The sequence below is a fragment of the Onychostruthus taczanowskii genome, unplaced genomic scaffold (assembly GCF_017590055.1).
Source record: "Onychostruthus taczanowskii isolate IOZ18803 unplaced genomic scaffold, ASM1759005v1 scaffold66, whole genome shotgun sequence".
Lineage (NCBI taxonomy): Eukaryota > Metazoa > Chordata > Aves > Passeriformes > Passeridae > Onychostruthus > Onychostruthus taczanowskii.
Window position 1 is genome coordinate 4,333,696 of NW_024504344.1, and position 19,650 is coordinate 4,353,345.

At 43.5% G+C, this 19,650-nt stretch overlaps 1 protein-coding gene across 1 annotated transcript in view; it reads right to left on the reverse strand.

Moving 5' to 3' along the window:
• TSNARE1 (t-SNARE domain containing 1) overlaps positions 1–19,650 on the reverse strand; it is a 453,856-nt gene that overhangs the window by 418,762 nt on the left and 15,444 nt on the right. The gene's annotated exons all lie outside the window — the stretch shown is intronic.

The following is a 19,650-nucleotide window of genomic DNA, read 5'->3' on the forward strand; positions in this document are numbered from 1 at the left end:
CAAATAAACCCCAAAATAGAAAAAGCAAGCCACAAACCCACAGCTCTAGTCCCAACAAAGTCCTATTAGTCTTAACAACAGCACAAAAGTGACTCAATTAATTAAAAGCAAATAAAAAGAAACAGCCTAACTTATTATTTCAGAGTTCAAGACAGCAAAAGCACCAGTCTGCCCCAGACAGAACTCTATTTTTTCTTTTCTTCTTTTTCTTAAATGCATTTATTCATTAAGGCTTCCTCGTAGGCTGTGTAATGAGTCACTTCTTGCTTCTCTATGAAGTGCAAAGGGATGGAAAGAAATAGGATTTAAATGGAGGATGGAGACACTCACAAAGCCTGTTAGAAAGGCTTGAAAAGCTTTTGAAGGAATCACAGATAAAGAGAGGCAACTCCTCACATGGACCCCAAACCCTTTTCTCCATCACCAGAGCTTTCCCAGGGTCTAAGCCTGGCTGTCTCCTCTCTCAGCCAGCACAGAAAACCACCCCCTCTCCTCCACTGAGATTTCTTCCTCCCCAGAAGAGCTTGGGATGAGAAACCTGAAGCAGGAGCAGTGTTGCTCCTCTCATGGGCCTGGTGGCTCAGAAGTGTGGATGTGGCTTTCCCTGCCCCAGTGAAATATGATCAGGGGGGATCCTACCAGCTGGTATCATCAACAGCACGAGGCATTTTATGGCTCTCACCCTGGCAGCCACAGAAGCCCCAGCAGCCTCCAGCTCAGAGTGAGCCACACATGTCCAATTGTTTTTCTGAGAATCACAGAAACACAGAAGAGTTTGTGTGGGAAGGGACCTTAAAGATCATCTGGTTCCAAGTCTCCTGTCGTGGGCAGGACACCTTTCACTAGACCAGGTTGCTCCAAGCTCCGCCCAAGCTGGATTTCCAGTGGAGAGGAAGAGTCTTTCCAATCCATCAGATCAGAGATGCCAAGCTTAATGAAAAGGTCAGGAGACAAACCCTCCCATCATCAGTCTTATCTCAGACTGGATCTGGAATATCCTGATTTGGTCTCCCAACTACTGTCAGGAGTTTCCCCTGGCTCTTGATAAGTTTTGAGGAAGCAAAGCCCGTACAGAGATGTGGCAGGAGTCTGCAAAGTGGCTGAACAACAGGAAGGGCACACGTGTTACTGCAATAAACATAAATCCCAAAAAGCACAGCCTGATCCCAAATCCACTGCTGCCAGCTTTCCAGCAAGGATTCCCATCTTGTCCCTGTGCAGAAGTAGAAAATTTGAAATAAATATTAGGACAAAGTAGATACTGGGGAACAAATTCTTCTCCAGGAGGGTGGTGAGACCCTGGCACAGGTTGCCCAGAAAAGCTGTGGCTGCCCCATCCCTGGAAGTGTTCAAGGCCAGGTTGGACCAGGCTTGGAGCACCCTGGAACAGTGGAAGATGTCCCTGCCCATGGCAGGGGTCGGAATGAGTTGATCTTTAAGATCCCTTCCAATCCAAGTTATTCTATGATTCTGTTTTTCTGTGAAATTGCTCTGGTGACAGCCATGATCATGTGTCATTCCCCATGGCAGAGATCTTCTGTCTTCCCTAGAATGGTGTCTCTCACTTTTCTAACATTTATCCAATCTGAGAAAAAGAAAATTTAAACCAGAAAAAAAAAAAAAACAAACAAAAGCAAAACTGAAAAGTGACAAAAACCCCCACAAAATCGAAAATAAATTAGAAATCCTCCTAAATACAGGAACTTTTTTGCTGCCACCTAGACCCCTTCCAAAGGGTTCCCATGCCAATCTAATAATAAAGCTGTCGTATGGGGTGATGTGATTTTAGCTTTCAAGCTGAAGGTTGCTATGGGAGGCTGTTCCCAGCAGCAGCACTGCGCAGCATTTGTAAAAGCTCTTTCCAGCATCAGACACTGATTTTTGAGTAGGAAAAAAAAAATCACTATTTTTGTTTTTAAAAAGTTCCATAAAAAGCAGCAGTGCTGGAGAAAAATGTAGAGAAAAAAAAGCAAAATATAAAGGGGGGCTGTAATTCAGATCCTGTAGAAATGCAGATGCACTAAAATCCCCTTCCCAAAGCTAAAGCACCAGGAAAACCTGTTGTGTTTTTTTTTTTAAATCAGTGCACATCAGCTGAGTTGCTGCATTTGCCAACACCAGGTTTGCTGAGATGTGGGAGAAGTTAAAGACAATGAGATGATCTCAGGTGCTGTATAAATGAGGTGCAGAAATGGGAACAGGTATTGCAGTCCCTCTGTGGGGTCATCTGCTGTGCACTGAGACCTTGACTCGCATAAAAATAAGGCATCACTTCACAACAGGAGGAAGTTTACCCAGCTGTTTAGAATTAAAATATATATATATAAAATATATATACTGGGATTTGTGCAAGGAATGAAGGATTATGTGTGCACATATATCTGTACACACACACAGTTATGTAAAGCTGGTCAAATACAAATTACTCTCTTAAAACTAACAAACAAGTAAACACAGAAGATATTTTCTACAGCAATCTGCAAGATTTAGGAGACTGTTACAACCTGCAGGATTTACAGAGGAAACACAGGAAGGAGGATTTAACACAAGGACAGAGCCTGAAGCAGCAGCAGAAGGAGACACAGTCGCTTTTTACCTTTACACAGTGAGGTGAAGACCACCAAACACTGATTTATAAAAGGCTTTCAATTCATGCTGCCAAAGCCTACAGCCATTAAGTGCCTTAAATCTTTGCAGGTTAAGTAAAGGAGAGTTGGTAGATGAGATATGTGGGTGGGGGTGAATATCTAGAGAGCAAACACATCCCAGCTGGAGATGTGAGAGCACAGGAGAGCACACAGCCAGGAGGTGGAGAAGGGCGAGGATCAAGATCATCCAGTTCCAACCTCTGCCATGGGCAGGGACAACTTCCACTGTTCCAGCCTGCTCCAAGCCCTCTCCAGCCTGGCCTTTGACACTTCCAGGGATGGGGCAGCTTCTCTGGGAAACATGTGCCAGGGCCTCACCACCCTCCCAGGGAAGAATTCCTTCCCAATATCCCATCTAAGTCTGCCCTCTGGCAGTTTAAAGCCATTGTCTCCTGCCCTGTTACTCTATGCCTTGCCCAAAGTCCCTCTCCAGCTCTCTTGGAGCCCCTTTAGGCTCAAGAAGGGACTCTAAGCTCTCCCTGGAGCTTTGTCTTCTCCAGGCTGAACTCCATGATTTTTTTGCCTGAGGTCTTGAGTGGGAGGTGCTACAGTGACACCACTGAGATGCTCCTTCTTCATCAAGAGCCAGGAGGCAAGAAACACTATAGACAGATCCACAACCAGAAATTTCTGTATGTCAAAGGTTTCAGACCCAATTTAAACTCTGATGGAAATTATACACAAGTGAAATCTTAAAGAGAGAGGAAGAAAAACTGATTTTAGTCTGACATTCAGATAAGCAACTGAGACGCTGCAGAAGAGATATTTTCAAAGCACAGATCTGGCCTGGGTCCTGCACCCCACTGATTTCACAGCTTTTGAGACAAAAATCTTGTCAAAGAACAGAGAATCTTTTGCTGTTACAAGCTTTTACCAAAACATACAAATAACCCAAGCAGAACCCCTGACCAACAAGAATTTGTTTAAATGCCCAAACTCCAAATCAGCAACAATCAGGAGCCCGCAGTACCAGGCAAAACAAGAACCATCACTGAGATGCACTGACTGCACTGGCAGTACCAGGAACACACCATTCCATTCAAATTATTATATTAGGTTGCTAAAACCAGACCAAATTATTGCAAAAGACTTCACTATCAGCCCAAGGCTTCAGAGCCCAGCCAACCCACCCTCCACATTCCCAAAACTCCTCTTTCCCCAGCACTCTGCTAATAAACTCAGGGATGTCCTTCCCAGAGGTCTCAACGCCTTGTCAGCAGAAATTCAAATCAATCCAGCCCTGGAAGCAGCTGCAGCAAATAACTCAATCACGTTCATCATTTTAACTTATCCTATTTATGAATCAGGTCAAGCTTGAAATCTCCATTTACATTATCAGCCTTCATGATATTAAGATACTCATGCAGAGGACTGATCAAAGGTTCCTTGTAACTTTGGAGTACAGGAATTACCATACAATAATACTTTATCTTCTCCAGTGTCCTTTGTGACTGTCAAGAATACTTTCTTCCCTAGAAAATAGGACAAGGAACAACACACTGAAGAAGAAACTGCTGCCAATACTAAATCTAAGAGTAACAGGGCAGTGGGTGGTGTACACACATCTCCAAAAAAAACAGGAAGATCACCAGTTTTTAAAACAGAACAGGTTGGACAGGGCTTTGAGTAACCTGGTCCTGACCCTGCCCATGACAGGGGGTTGCAACTCGATGGTCTTGAAGGTCCCTTCCAACCCAAACCATCCTGGGATTCCAATATCTGCTGGAAGTCTCTGAGGAAAACAGAGAGATTCAAGCTGCCTTGAATTGCCTTTATTTTATCTCGCCAGCATGGAAGAACATTTTGATTTTTCCAGACTGATACTGAAAATGACCTGAAATGGTTCTCTAAAGGGCCTCAATTTCTCTCAGCCCTGCTTTGATGGGAAGATGAATCCTGCAGCCTCCTGACACCCAGAAATGCCCTGCTGATGCTCTCACAGCCCTCTCTCTGTTGTCCCTCCAGCAGCTGCAGCACCTGCCCAGCATCACCAGGTCACTGCTGCAGATCTGAAAACAGCCACCAAAACATAAGAAAAGAGAAAAAGCAATTCCCATCTTCTCAAGGAACTTTCACTCCAACTCATTGTTTATCTTTCTACAACAAATAAAATGCAACATCATTCTGCTATTTTTGTGAAGAGATGTTTTATCCAGATTTTGGGCAAAGGGAAACAATTTCTAACCTGATTTTAAGATTATTTAAAGAGGGCAAAAAAATAGAAGGACATAAGCTTGTAAAACAGTCTTATGTGGGAAGAAAATATAGGAGCACTTTATTGGAAGCACTTCACTTCTGATACCAGCTATTAAAAATGTAGATATAATCCTTTATTTATCTCATTTGCAGCAAGAAAACTCTCCACACAGAGAAAGAAAAATCACATGGGATATAATCCAACAACAATCTCCCCCATTAACTCGAGAACGATGTTCTATTGAATATTTCAAGCGTGATTACACTGTAACAAAATGGCACCATGCCACCAAGCCCTGTAAACTGTTTTTTTCTCAATACCTCCCTTCCTTGCAAAGATGCCAGGAGTCTGGATTAAAGAAAAAAGGGCTCCTGCATCAAAGTCAAAGGTACCAAAGAAACAAGGAGGAGCCTTCAAGTGACAATCCCAATGTTTGTCTCAAAGTGGAAAGATGACCTTAGCAGTTGATGTTGCACCTTGTACACAGGATCTGGGCTGGGAATTATTGTACCAAGGGGATGTTTCTGCAAAGGAATTAAATACACAGGATTTAAAATAATGGCAACCTGTTCTGAGTCATAACTTAGAATGCCCCTGCTTCGATTTTAGCGCTTCCAGTGGTAGAAAAATTTCACCTTAGTTTCTCTAATGTGGAAAAACCACCATGAACAGCAAGAGATGAAAGCTCAAAACAGCTCCCTGGGTGATGCATGAGCTCAGAGGGATCCCAGGTCCAGTGAGCTTCGACTGGGAATCACAGCTGCCTTTTTTCCCGTCATGACTTAGGGAGGAAGAAAACACAAGCAGAATCACAAATATTGCCAAGTCCAGGCAGCGAGGCTGTAACACAGCTAATTAAATACTTTGTCAAAGATTTTCCGATCGTTCAAAGGATTGGGATGTGCAAGAAGAGGCTCGCAGGGGTAGGAACAGCAGCCAGAGTGCTGAGTTGAGCACATCTGAAAATCGTAAACACTAACATGGATTCAATTTGAACTCCCTGAATGTGTTAGGGAACAGGGAAGGCAGAAAAAGCCAAGCTCACCCACGTAACTGAAGTGTTGTTTCTATGAATCCAGCTCTGCAGCCAAGGGACCAGAGCCACCCAAAGGTGCTCCACTGACCATGGAAGAAGTCACAGGTCTCCAGGAACTTCTTCAAGTCCTTTGGGACTGCTGTAGTCACTGTCTGAGCCTGACCACATAAATGAACAAAACCAGGATAAGCAACCTGGTCGGGTTGAGGTGTCCCTGCCCATGGCAGGGGTTTGGATCTGGATGATCTTTAAGGTCCCTTCCAACCCAAAGCACTCTGTGATTCTGTGATCATGGGGGACATCAGATGATAGGCAAAGAAGGGGGATGACACCTTAAGACCCTCACAGCAGCTCATGGTCCCCAAAATTCCAACTCACTGCCTCCCTGAGCATGGACGTTGATTTTATTCTCTTATTCAGAAATTTGACTTCAATATGGCTTAGAATTATGCACACCACGCCAAATAAATATGAAACAAAGATGGAGAGGAAGTGTTGCAGCAGGCAGACTTCTAACAGAAGCTGAAGCCAATGAATGGAACTGGATGTCACCACTGGCACCTCAAAAGGAAACTCTGCCCAAAGCTAATTCTTTCAGGCGACCAATGGGGTGCATAGGAAAGAAGACAGAATAATATCAATATTATTTTAAGGAAAAATAATATTATTATAGATCACTACATCATAAAATCCACCACTCAGAGGGTGGTGAGGCCTTGTCACAGGTTGCCCAGGGAAGCTGTGGCTGTCCCATCCCTGGAAGTGTCCAAGGCCAGGTTGGATGGAGCTTGGAGCAACGTGGAAGGTGTAGGGGCTTTGGAAAGAGGTGATCCTTAGGTCCCTTCCAGCCCAAATCACTGTAGAATTCTATGAAAATTGTAAGGTAAAATTGGTGGTGCAATGTAATTTGACTCTTAATCATTTTAATAGAGAAGCATGTCAGAAAATGTTGAGGGATGAAGACCTGAAATGCTTCTTGCCCCATGGAGACTGGGGAGAAGAAAGGAGACACACTGAAGGAGTGAGTTTGATTTGGAAACTGGCACCAAACACAGCAGAAAAAGCCTCAACAAGGAACAGTTTAAAGAAGAATCTCTCAGCTTCCTACAACATACTAGGAAAAAAACTACCCAGGAAATCTTCCTCAAGAAAAAAAAAAAAAAAAAAGAAGTCAGGAAATATTCAAGAGATAAGTGAATTTTTTGAATAATTGTCATATAGCACAGGTTTTAGAGGCCACGAAGTCCAGGATCCAAAGGCACAGGGAAGCACATAATGAGACCAGCCAAAGTTGTCATAACTCAGTTGCAACATGAAATGCTGAAGCCAAGACTTAATGATTTACCATCAGGAGAAACCCAGGGAGGATTCATCACCACATTTGCATATCAGGACACTGCTTGCTCTTCTTTTCAGCACATTATTACTGATCACCATCCAAAAGAGAGATTCTTGAACTAAATGAAGCCTGTGGCTCTCCAGGCAATTCCTAGACTACTTATAATTAAAGGCACCATTAAGCCTTCAGAGAAGCAGATGCCAATCCATGTCAAAAGTTACACAGCTGAGCGGGGTCTAATTACACTGAATTCAAGAGATACATCACATCCCCAACAGATGTCATGTTATAGAAAGCTTTTTCCATATCTCACAATCTTAAGATCCTTTGAGAGTTTCTGGCCTGTATTATCCCTTTTCTTTAGAAAAGACCATCCAGAGTCATCTGCCTTCAAGCTTAAGATGAGGTAAGTGGCAAACAGAAGAAAAAGACACTGATGCAGTGGGGAAGCCAATTAAAAAAAAAAAATTAAAAAGTTTACACGGAAAAACAATTCCTTCCTTCCCATTTCACACTTTTTTGATGGGAGGATGATATTTTGGGCTTCCTTTTTTTGCATATTTATTCAGGGTCTGTACAGCCAAGCAACTGCACATTCTTGGGAACTGGTAAATGCTACAAGCACAGTTCATCCATTCCCAAAAAAGGGTTTTATGAACAATGTAAAAAAACAATTCAGAGCCATGAAAAGGGTTCTTGCACAGCCTGGCCCAGGTGGCAGAACAACCCAAAATATCTTTTGGATTAAGACACTGATCAAGTTTTCTCCTCTGCATTTGAAAGGGAAAAGATAGTCCAAATAAACTCAGAAGCAGCCATCATAGAAGATACTAAAAATATTATCATCTAAACACAGAAAGGTCAAAAAATAAATTCTTAACTGCCTTCTCAACATAACGCAGAAAGCACATCTATTCTTAAGCATTCACCAAGGCCAGTGAGTTTGGGGAAAAGACAGATGGGAGAATATGTAGGAGAATATGTTCTCTAAATACTTCCACAAATAGGCTACCAAAAGTCAAGAGAGATGCTGTGTCACAAGGGATGCAGAAGTCACAGGAGAAGCATTTCTTGACATTGCCCTCCAGGAAAGAGATCTTCTTGAGCTGAGAGAGATGTCTTTACTACTTGTTCCCATGGCATTGCCTCCAGACACTCATCCTATAATTTTCTTTTATGTTTAAACAAAATGGCCCCATGGCTGTGGAGTGACAGATGCCACTTTTTCAGCCTTTCCCAGCAACATGGTGATGATCATCACAAAAAATGACAGTGATACAAGAATCATCAGAGGCCTGTGCTGAACTTCCCTTTTACTGGTCCCATTTTCCTGCCTTTTCAGCTGCTCCTGCAACTTGAAGCTGTTGGAAAGCTTAAGCAAATCAGAGGGAAAAAAAAAAAATTTAAAAAATCCTAAATCATAACTATCAGCCTGAACATCAAGGAAAATATTAAAGGTAGGAGTACTTCTCCTATGAAGACAGGCTGAGACAGTTGGGACTGATCAGTCTGGAGAAAAGAAGGCTCCAGGAGACCTTAGAGCCTCTCCCAATACCTAAAAGGGGCCTACAGGAAGGGTGGAGAGGGACTTTTCACAAGGGCATGAAGTGATAGGACACAGGGGAAATTAACTAAATTGAAGCAGAGTGGGTTTAGATTCGTTATTAGGAATAAATTCCTCCCTGTGAGAGTGGTGAGGCTCTGGCACAGATTTCCCAGAGAAGCTGTGGCTGCCCCATCCCTGGAAGTGTTCAAGGCCAGGTTGGGCAGGGATTGGAGCAACCCGGGACAGTGGAAGGTGTCCCTGCCCATGGCAGGGGGATGGAATAAAATGGTCTTTAATGTCCCTTCCAACCCAAATTATTCTGAGACTCTGTGAATCAAGGAAAGAAAATTAAACACCAGGGTGGAGAAATAGACCAAAGCACAACACTCGCAGCCGTTACCCAGTGAGTGGATTATCTATGAGCAAACAAAGGGGAAACCAACCAGGTTTATGGTTTCTCCTGAAGTGGAGGGGGCAAGTAGACACAGCAAGTGGTAGATGAAGTGCCAGGAGGTGAAAGGCACTCTGTGGAAAATGAGGGGCCTTCTACTCTTCAGCAGATGGGGAGAGGAGAGCAGATGGAGATGTTTCTTATCAGGATTGTGTTTTAGCCATTTCTTTTGTGACATCCTGGCTGGTGTCCCCATCAACAGCAAGGCCAGTCTGGGTGGTGTAACCAAAAGTAATGGAGTCAACCACTAATGCTCCAGTTCTCCAGTCACTTTCATTTGGCAGTACAACATTAAGGGTTGGACTTAATGATCTTAAAGGCCTTTTCCAATCAAAATGATTCTATAATTCTGAACTGGGCCACGAGGAGGGATGCAACACCACCCCTATCAGGCAACACTAAGAGAATCTGGATTGTTCAGCTTGGAGAAGCAAATGCTTCATGGTGACCTAAACTGGGGCCTTTCAGTACATGAAGTGGGGTCTGCAAGAGAGCTGGAGAGAGATGTGTAGTGATAGAACAAAGAGTAATGGATTCAAACTTAAATAGAACAGGTTTAAATTAGATATTAGAAAGGAAAAATTATTCACTGTGAGAGTGGTAAGGCCCTGGCACAGGCTGCCCAGAGAAGCTGTAGCTGCTCCAACCCGGGGAGTGTTCAAGACCAGGCTGGACAGGGCTTGAAGCAATCTGGTCTAGTGGAAGGTGTCCCTGCCCATGGCAGAGGGTTGGAACAAGAAGATTTTTAAGCTCCCTTCCAACACAAGCCATTCTGTGATTCCATAACTATTATATACATACTATGACAACCACCAGAATGTCAATGTACTGCATCCCAAAAACCCCCTGTGAGCAGCAGGTGTACCACAACCAGAGGCCCAAAGATTCAGTTCTTGCTTCCCAAGTATCCTGTGCCCAGGCAGCAAATGCCACAGTTTGCTTCCAACATAAATGTTGTGCTCCAACAAATGGATCTGCCACATTACTCTCACATTGCTGAAGAAATTTGGACCATAATTAACAGAAAAGTGTCCTTCAGTTAAACACTGACCTGATTTTAGTCACTTTAATCCAAAAATTAGATCTATATCATTCATTGCATAAATTTGCTTTTCTATTTTAAGGACATCTCACCATCTTGACTGCAAACAAAACACAGGGTCTTGTTTGCAGTCAAGTCAGAGCAAAACTGATGAATGCCAACACAGCTGGATCTCAACAGCCCTTCCGCTAAACTGCCATGTAAAAATTAGGGGAGTGTCAGAAATTACCAAGGAAAATACAGCAACACACCTGTAGGTGTCCAATCAAAAGTTATTTCATGGAGAGGGAAACAATTCCAGGTGCAGAGGAAGCATGCAAAGGAAGGCACAGATAGCAGAGTTTGCATTAGTGCAGCTGCCTTTATTGCAATGACCCTAATTGGCATTTCCAGATGTGAGGCAGGAAAATCAGCTGACTGGAGCATCTTTGCCTGTAACCCTAGAAAACCTAGGTTGAAGAAGATACAGGGCTCTATACAAGACATATGTGAAGGAAAAAAAATTTAAAAGCCCCTCTTCTTTCTTTTCCACATATTGAGCTGGTTAAAGCAGTCCACGTTCTCCTGTTGCTACCAGCAGCATTTATTTATCACCATCCTCAATTCTGAAAGCAAGCTCCCAGTGATAACGCACGATCTCCCTGCAAAACCAAACTGAGATGGATGGAGGACAAGGGGTATAATTTAAGACAGTTTACAGTTGCTCACAGTACCAGGAGCACTGCATTCAGGCTGCAGGAAAGGTCATTAGTAAATTGAAGACAGCAGAAGATAAGAGAAAAGTTTACAAACAACATTTCAAGAGGAAAAAATGAGCTTATTTGGCCACTCAGGGAAAAGAGCAACCAGAGAGGAAGTCTGGGTGTACAAGAGCCTTCCTCACTCCAGGCAGAGGAGTGAGCTCATCTCCAGAGCTCATGATGGAGCACACAAGATCTGCATCAGTGCCATCAATAGTAGCACCCAGTGTGACAGGAACCACCTCCTTGGCAAAGCCATCCATACCAACAGAACAGTTTGGAGTCATCTCCTGCCTCCCAGATGGCTCATTCCTGGTGCAGAAGTCTGGGGAGCCAGGATCTCCCTGCAGCAGAGTGCATGGGATTGCTGCCCTAAGCTGGCTACACTTCAGCTTTCAGCCTTTTTGTGAATGCTCCAGGAGATAAGCACTGAGATACAGGAGATAAGCAATGTAAAGAGCTCACTTCTTCCCTCCTGAACACTATCATCTGATGAAAACACAGTTTCTAAAGTAAAGGAGGGGCTCTTTATGGCAGTTTTTTAGAAGAACACGATGGAAGTCTGCACTGTCTGTAGCCTGGTCCAGTGGAAGGTTCCCCATTCATGGCTATAGGTTGGAATGGGATGGTCTTTGACGTCCCTTCCAACACAAACCATTCCATGATTCCATGATTTCATGTCATCAGCAGACACACATTGGCTTCAGTGGATTCTCCATGGTTCAAAGTCCAGCTGGGAGAAAGGTCTTTCTTGTGAGGAGACACTGTGGGAGCCAGGCCTGGTTAGTCTGGAGAAGACTGAGAGATCTCATCAATCCACACAAATATCTCCAAGACAGGAATGGTGCCAGGCTCTTTTTATGGTGCTCAGCAACAGGACAAGGTCAATGGCCATAAACTAAAACACAAGTTCCACCTCAACCTGAGGAAGAACCTCTTTTCACAGAGGGTGGAACAGCAGCCCAAGGGAGGGCATGGATCCTCCCTCTCTGGAAACATTCCAAACCCACCTGGATGTGCTCCTGTGTCACCTTGCCTTGGCAGGGGGTTGGATTTGAGGAACTGCAGAGGTCCCTTCCAACTGTAAAGATTCTGTGATTCTATGACTATATGAAGAAACTCAACCTAGAAGAACAGGCTGAATCTCACACCTACTTTCCCTTCTAAATTATGACTATCTACATGGACACACTTGCCTTGAAACACCTGAGAATCTCTAAAACACAGGTAGCCACCCTGACCTCACAGAGGTGCTACTTTGCACAACAGAGTTCCTTAACATTCTCATCAGATCCAGGGGAGGAGAGGGCATACACCAAATATATGGAATGTTAAGTAATTCAGTTATTTTTGTATCAGGAAGATTATGGACAATGTCCTAAATGTCCAACTTTCAGAGCATCTTGAATAAAAACATGTCCCTTCCACTCTTTTTTTGGTCAACACAAGGCTTAGCAGTGATAAACCCACACATCTCTGTTGTGCATAGCACTGAGGACTGCAGAAATCAACAGTGAATCCCCACCTATGTCCCCTACAAAAAGCTTCCTGCCATGACAACCCCTGTTCTCCTACTCCATATTCCCACGATGCTTCTGTCACAACCTCTCCACACCCTCCCTGTATCCATGGACACTCCCTCTCCTCAGCTTCAGGACCCATCCATGTCTCAATTTGTTCTACAAAGCATCCAGAGACACAGCAAACAACCCACATGGGTAATCTAGACACATGTTAACTGATTGACTGCATGACACCAAAAAAATAGATAGTCAGTGAATTTGCCTGAATTTTCCTTGAGGACATTGAGATATTAAGTCCTTACGTGCTTGGTGAATAAATACATTGATGGGTGGGTGGAGGAGAAAATCAGTGAACTGTATTTTTTTCCTCTGATGTGATTAACTCAACCAACCTACTTCAGCGGAAGAGGCAGATAAGACACCGACAGAAGAAAGCCTTAAAGGAAGTGAGAGACTTCAAACTATCAAAAAAGTAAAAAAAAAAAATTTCTGTAAACAAGCCAGTGGTGCTCATCTGCTCTCACTTTTAAACCGAGCCCCAAATATTCTGTTTGTATTTAATTTTCTGGCTCATCAAGTAGAAAAATAGCCCATTCCTGAGGCTTTCAGCTTTGTTTACGCACTTGGTTAGGACTGAGCTGAACACTCAAAACTGTCACTGAAGGTTTCAGGTGCTCCCAGCTCCAATTTACACTCCATGAAGGCTTTGCTCTCCACATCACAGACAACCAGAGGCTGAAAAAGACCTCCAAGATCATCGAGTTCAACCATTAACCCAGTACCACCACCGTGTTCACCACTAAAACTCACCCTCAAGTGTCATATCCACATGTTTTTTCCTTCCAGGGATGGTGACTCTACCACTTCCCTGTGCAACCTTTGCTAATGCTTGACAACCCTGGCAGTGAAGAAGCTTTTCCTAAAATCCAATTTAAACCTCCCCTGGCTCAACTTTAGGCCATTTTCTCTCATCCTGTTACTTGTGACCTGGGAGAAGAGACTGACACCCACCTCACTACAACCTGTTTCCAGGTAGTTGTAGAGAGAGATTAGGTGCCCCCTGAGCATCCTTTTCTCCAGGAGAGAATGGCACTGCCCAGAAGAAGCCATCCTCCATCCTACCACATCAGCCAAGGTCTCACCATGTCCCAGTAGCTGAAACTCAGGTTCTTCAGCTGGGAATGCAGCAAGATTAATTAACCCAAGAGAAAGCACAAGCTGCTTCATAAGAGTTGAAACTGTGTCATCTATCCAAAATCTAAGCATTTCTAAAAATTATTCTTGGTAGGGTTTTGTTTGGAATGCATCAGACTCTGGTGTTGGTTAAGACACCAAGGCCAAAATGTTGGACAGGGCTGAAATCCATAAATCCACTTTCAAGAGAGTGGAGCCCTGACTTTTAGTGGCCAGAAAATTATGGAAAAAGGCATCTTTAGTCTGCAGCTCTGTGACGAATTAGCTCTGAGAAGGGAGGGAACTCAAGACCTCCTCACAACACTCCCTCCCTGCCCCACACCACTACCTGCCTCTCCTCTCTCTTGCTAATACAGGGACCAGCAGCTAGTGCTGTAAATCAGATCAATGAAACATTCAGTTAAAAATCACAGCCCAAACCTCCTCCATTGCAGGAGAGCATTTCGGACCACAAATGATGAAAGCACATTTCTAAAAAAAGGCGAGCTGAGTTGACAGCGATTTCTGAGAAGGTGGCAAAATAAACAGCCCCGAGCCCAACCAGGAGAACAAGGGCTGGGCTACTCCAAGCATTGCTGAGGCTCCAGAATAACCCTGGCAGTGGGAAAACAGGTCTCAGTACCTGCAGTTAGTGTCTACCTATGTCAAAGATGGTGCCTGGCTCCCGTCCTGGTGACACTGTAGGAACAGGACATTCAGAGGACACCACCACCCACTATTGTGAGATATTCCTTGCACATCCCCTTGCTTACTGGACTGTGTTATTCCTGCCTTGTAGCTGGTAGACAGGGAGAAAAAGGCAGGATGCAGCTTCTGGGGTCAAGAAACATCATCCTTGTGGTACCCACAAGCACTCGGCCTGTGGTGCTGGCTGAAGCTATGAGGGAAAAGAGAAGCAACATCCCCAAGGTTTCTTACAACTATTTTTATGATTGATTCTAGGAAAGAGGAGAGGGAGCGGGGAGTAAGTTATTTTTTCCCCACTTTTTTCATGTCATCTAAGTACCCACTAAATAAAGAACCAGCTGTCTTCATCCTGCAATCCAGATGGATGTCCCTCTGCAACAGGGGGATGCACCACAGCATCTCGGCTCGCATTTCCAATGCCGGGATTCAATACAGCAACTGCAACTTTTAATGCCTTTTACAAACATCTAATTCACTCTGTATTAATCCCTCAGAGCAGCTACTCCTTCATTTTACCCTTGGAGACATCAAGCTAAAATATTCATTGGCTTGAGCACAAAAACCTACAGCTCTAAGCAGTTGTTGAGGACAGAGGACGTGCTGTTACCCAGTTCTCTGATATATACAGCAGTATAACACCATCCTTGCAATAAAAGTACAGAATGATCCTCTAAAGATGCCTTTTTACTAGATGTTTGTGAGTGGATTTAGGTTTAATGACAAACTCCTCTTGCTTATTTCCTGCTTTTACTCATCCTTCTTTTTGGGGGGAGGGTGGCTGACAGGGGCTGTTCTTTCCCAAGCTCAATATTAAATAAAAGAAATCCAAAAATATATTGAAAATGCACTCTTAAGTCATGGCACAAGGCATATTTCAAATGAATGCAGCTGAAAACCTCCAAACTATCAAAAAGCTATTTCAATAAGGGATTTTCACTTACTTGAGACATTCAAGACATTGACACAACTTCTAAAAAGATTAATGTCTTCCAAGTATTTTAACTCAATTAAATTGATAAAATCTCCAGCACATGAAGGTGACAACAACCCCATGGTCCACATTTCAGTCTTCCCAGGCCACAGAGGGCTTCCCAAAGCTGACTATTTTAGGGAGAGCTTTCAGGCAGTCTCTCAGCTGACTCTTGCAGGCCATGTCCAGATATGCCCAGAAATCTTTAGTAATGAAGGAGCAAGCCACGGGAATGTGTATTAACTCGTGTGTGCATTCCACATCTCAGCCACAACAAATCACAAACACGGAACAGGACCTGACACACACTATTTAATCTGACCTTTGACTACGACAGAGCCAAAGCAAGGTGACTCCAGCCCATAAATATTCCTGACTCCACCAGTATTGAAGATGTTCAGCCTTCAAACCTTGAAGGGAAGCAAACAACAGCACTGAATCCCTGCAGTTGTTTCACCTTAAATAGACAGAAGGGAGGTGTTGACACTGAAGTGATGCTTTGCAGTTCAGGCAATCTGTGTTCAACTGCCAGGCTTGACTAAGCTCTGGATGCAGTAGGAGAATTAAAGACAAGCCACAGTTCTCTCACCTTATCCAAAGCCTCCTGGAGCTGCAAAATGCATAGGAGAGACTCCTGGCTGAATGGGATGTTACTGTGCTTCAGTACAGCACAGCAAGGAATGGACCTGCATCATTTTCATTTTTAACATTCAAGAAGATTAAATTAAAATAGTCAAAAAAAATCACAAATATAGAAAGATACAACAATTGTAATCAAGGTGGCAAGAAACTGGCAATGTGTTCATCACTGGAACAGTTTGGGAGTTACCCAGAACCAGTTTGTACCCTTGATCAAGGGATTTCTTTGCATCAGCCTCCTGCAGTAGGCAGATAAAATGTAGCTGTTCCGTCTATATAAAACCTGTTTAGATACATAAATTCTTGCAAAGTGGCTTTTTATTTTGAGGCAAAACCAGAAAGAATTATACGCTGCATTAAATATTTTCTTCTTTGTCCTCTTCTCGACCGTCTGCAAGATCAATTAAAGTGCTTTTGCATAAAACAGGCAGAGAGGAACACGTTCCAAAAAATAAATAAATAACAATGCCACTCTTTGCTTTCAGTATGATGCCTGAAGAAAACAAGCGTAATGACTTAAAGATTCCCACAGTGAAAAAGAAGAAAATGATGAAGGTTTAATCATACACTTACAAGGCAGCAAAACACATTTCTCAAGTCTTAATATCTCTTGTGAAATTTTAAGTGCTCAGACACAAATATTAGCAACAAGCTGCAGCAAGCTGAGTCGTTTCCCCTGCCCTCACACAGAAACATGTGCAAGTCCCTCCCTTGGTTTCCATCCCTTTTCTATTTGCAAAAATATCCAATGAAACTATGAGCCTTTAAGATGTTATGATTTAACACGCTCCTCGCCTTATGGAGGTCTCGCTGTCCTGGAGCTCAGCAACCTCTCTATCCAGCTGCATTGCAACATCTGGAAACACCAGCATGATTTCCCCACAGGCTGACCAGCAATGGGAGTCATGGCCACAACCCTGGCATAGAGAGACAACGCTCAGATAAACTGCTCCCCTCTTGCCATTGGGGAGTGAGGGAAAAGGGAGAGAGATCACCCCACCAAAAAAACCCAAGATCTACTTTCCTCTCCCTCAGAATGCCCTTTATCACGTCTGCACAGGGCAAGGGAGGAACTGTTCCCATCAAATCCCCATCATCATAGGTTCTAAGGAAGAAATATTTTAACAGGGTGGAGAAACAGTGGCACAGGGTGACCAGAGAAGTTGTGGATGCCCCATCCCTGGAAGTGTTCAAGGCCAGGATGGGGCTTGGAGCAACCTGGGACAGTGGGAGATGTCCCTGCCCATGCCAGGGGTGTTGTAACTGGAAGATCTTTAGGATTCCTTCCAACCCAAGCTATTCTGTGATTCTGTGACCCTATCTGGCCACAGAGACTTGTGGTGGCCTACGTGGCACAGAGGTCACTGACCATTTCCCCTTGGATTATGGGGGCTTCGTTCTGCTCCCTGTTCCTCCAGCTGTGGGACTCATCCCACCATGTTTCTCTCATGGCAACTGTGCCATATTTTTCCTGCTGCACAGCGGCTTCCAGCTCCCCCTGTTTGTTGTCCATGCTGAGGGCACTGGTGCAGATGCACTTCAGCTGGGCTATTGTTCCCACCACCTCCTTTTGGGGATGGAGCCCTAATTCCTACATGGCTATTCTCATGGTTTCAAACACATCCATAACTCTGGTGCCTTTGCTGCTGCAGGGATCTCCATCCCCTACCTCCACTGAGACAGCATCCCATGACAAGAAAACCCAAAAATGTGCTGCTGACACCAGGATCAGGGCCAGGTATTGATTTATTGGATCTTCCTGGTTCCTCCTCATCATTCTCTATAACTGGAAGGGTAGAGGAGAACACTACATGTGTTCCTGATCCCTTAACCAGTTGATCTCATAACAAAGCATGAAAGAACTGACAGGACAGACAAATCACTGCTTTACACAATTGAAACAGAAGAATAACTTTCAATAATAAAATAAATCAAAAAAATAAGCCCACACGAAAAAGAAAACTGAATATCCAAGAAATGAAAACAAAAGCAAAGAGGTGAATAATTCATTTAGGCAATGTGCAGTGCCCATATTCTACCTGAATTGTTTACATGGAAAGTTCATGGTTTAATCAGAACTGCCTGAACAAGAAAAACCAGTCATAAGTACAACATTTATCTTGAGCAAATGAAATAGGTCTCTGGGTAAGGCATTTTCATTTAAAACAGAAAAAAAAAATAGGTTGCAGTTTGTGACGTGACCAGCAAGGGGAGTCGGTGCCCAGAGCTTTGAGGGAACCACGCAGATGCAGTTTTGGGTGGAGAAAACTCAAATAAACAATTCTGAGGTAGTGACATTGATAAAACATTGAAGACTGCCAGAGAATGCTGGAAGATGATGGACAGAGAGCAGAAAACCCACTAACCTGGAAAAGAGAGAGGGCTTGAGATACTAGAGTAGAAAAATAATCATGTTTTGCTTGGAAATCTGTCCCTGAAAGACTTACTGGAGAGCAGGTAATGAAGAGCTCTTAGAGGGGAAAAAGGAAAAGGACAAATGAAATCAAGCCAGGATGGATCTTAGGATAAGAAAATAAGAGTTAATCTCAAAGTACTTCCGAGTACAATATTCTGACAGTAAGATGAAAAAACTTTGGGCAGTTCCTCTGGCCTTGAGGAGACATCCAGGAGGGTACCAGATGTTTGGGAGAAGATGTCAGAGAACGAGGGCTAACCAGGCACCTCATTACTGAGCCCCAGAACCAGAGCAAATAGGGGGGGAAAAACCAAAACTATTAAACACAACTATTAAAAACAACCCTCACAAGGAGTGGGATTTAATAATATTATCCAGCATTTAAAGCAGAATGCCAGCAGTAGGAACTCATTAGGCTCTGTATGGGGAACAGCAGCAAAATCACTGCTGCAGCTCCAGCCATGCTGGGCTCGTCAACAGAAACGGGGCCACCCTGGGCTCCGGGGCCACCGGGAGGGGCACTCAGAGCTTTCGTTCCTTTGCCCTGTTAATCTCATTAACCTCGTATTTACTCTGTTGTTGGTAATTACTCAGAACGTTAATAGGCACAATTTATGCATATTATTTACTGAATGCTACAAATCTCTTCAGCGCTGTGTATGAATCGGGGCTGGAACAAGCCAACGCTGCAAGTGCTATGGAAAACGGAATTAGAGAAATTAAAAATATTTTTAAAATTTAGAAAACCTTTTTTAGGAGTTGTTTCAAACTTCTTCAGTATCTTCAGTTTCTTTGTGCAAGATAACCAATGAATTCAGATAATACATCCATTTTACATATATCAGAATCCATCCATTTTACTAATTCTATAGTAACATCCTAACAAGGAAAAACAGACACTAAACCAAAAATGCCCAAGAAAATACTTATTTCCTCCTGTTAAGCTAGAGCCCATGAAAAAACTATTCCAGCCACGATACAAATTACCGTTAACGATATTCCAGGTGGGAAAACCAGATGCAGTTTAAGAAAACTGTTATTGCTGTTAAAGAACTCCATAGGTTTTACAGACACAGTCTGTTACACCTTGAAAAATGGAACTTTCACTGACCATCTGTTCCTAGCAGAGAACACCCAGCAGCTCTGGCTTTGGCCAGAAAGCCCAACTCAAAGTCAACATACCATGAGCAGGGGACATCCCAGAGCTTAGTGTACAGCCAAG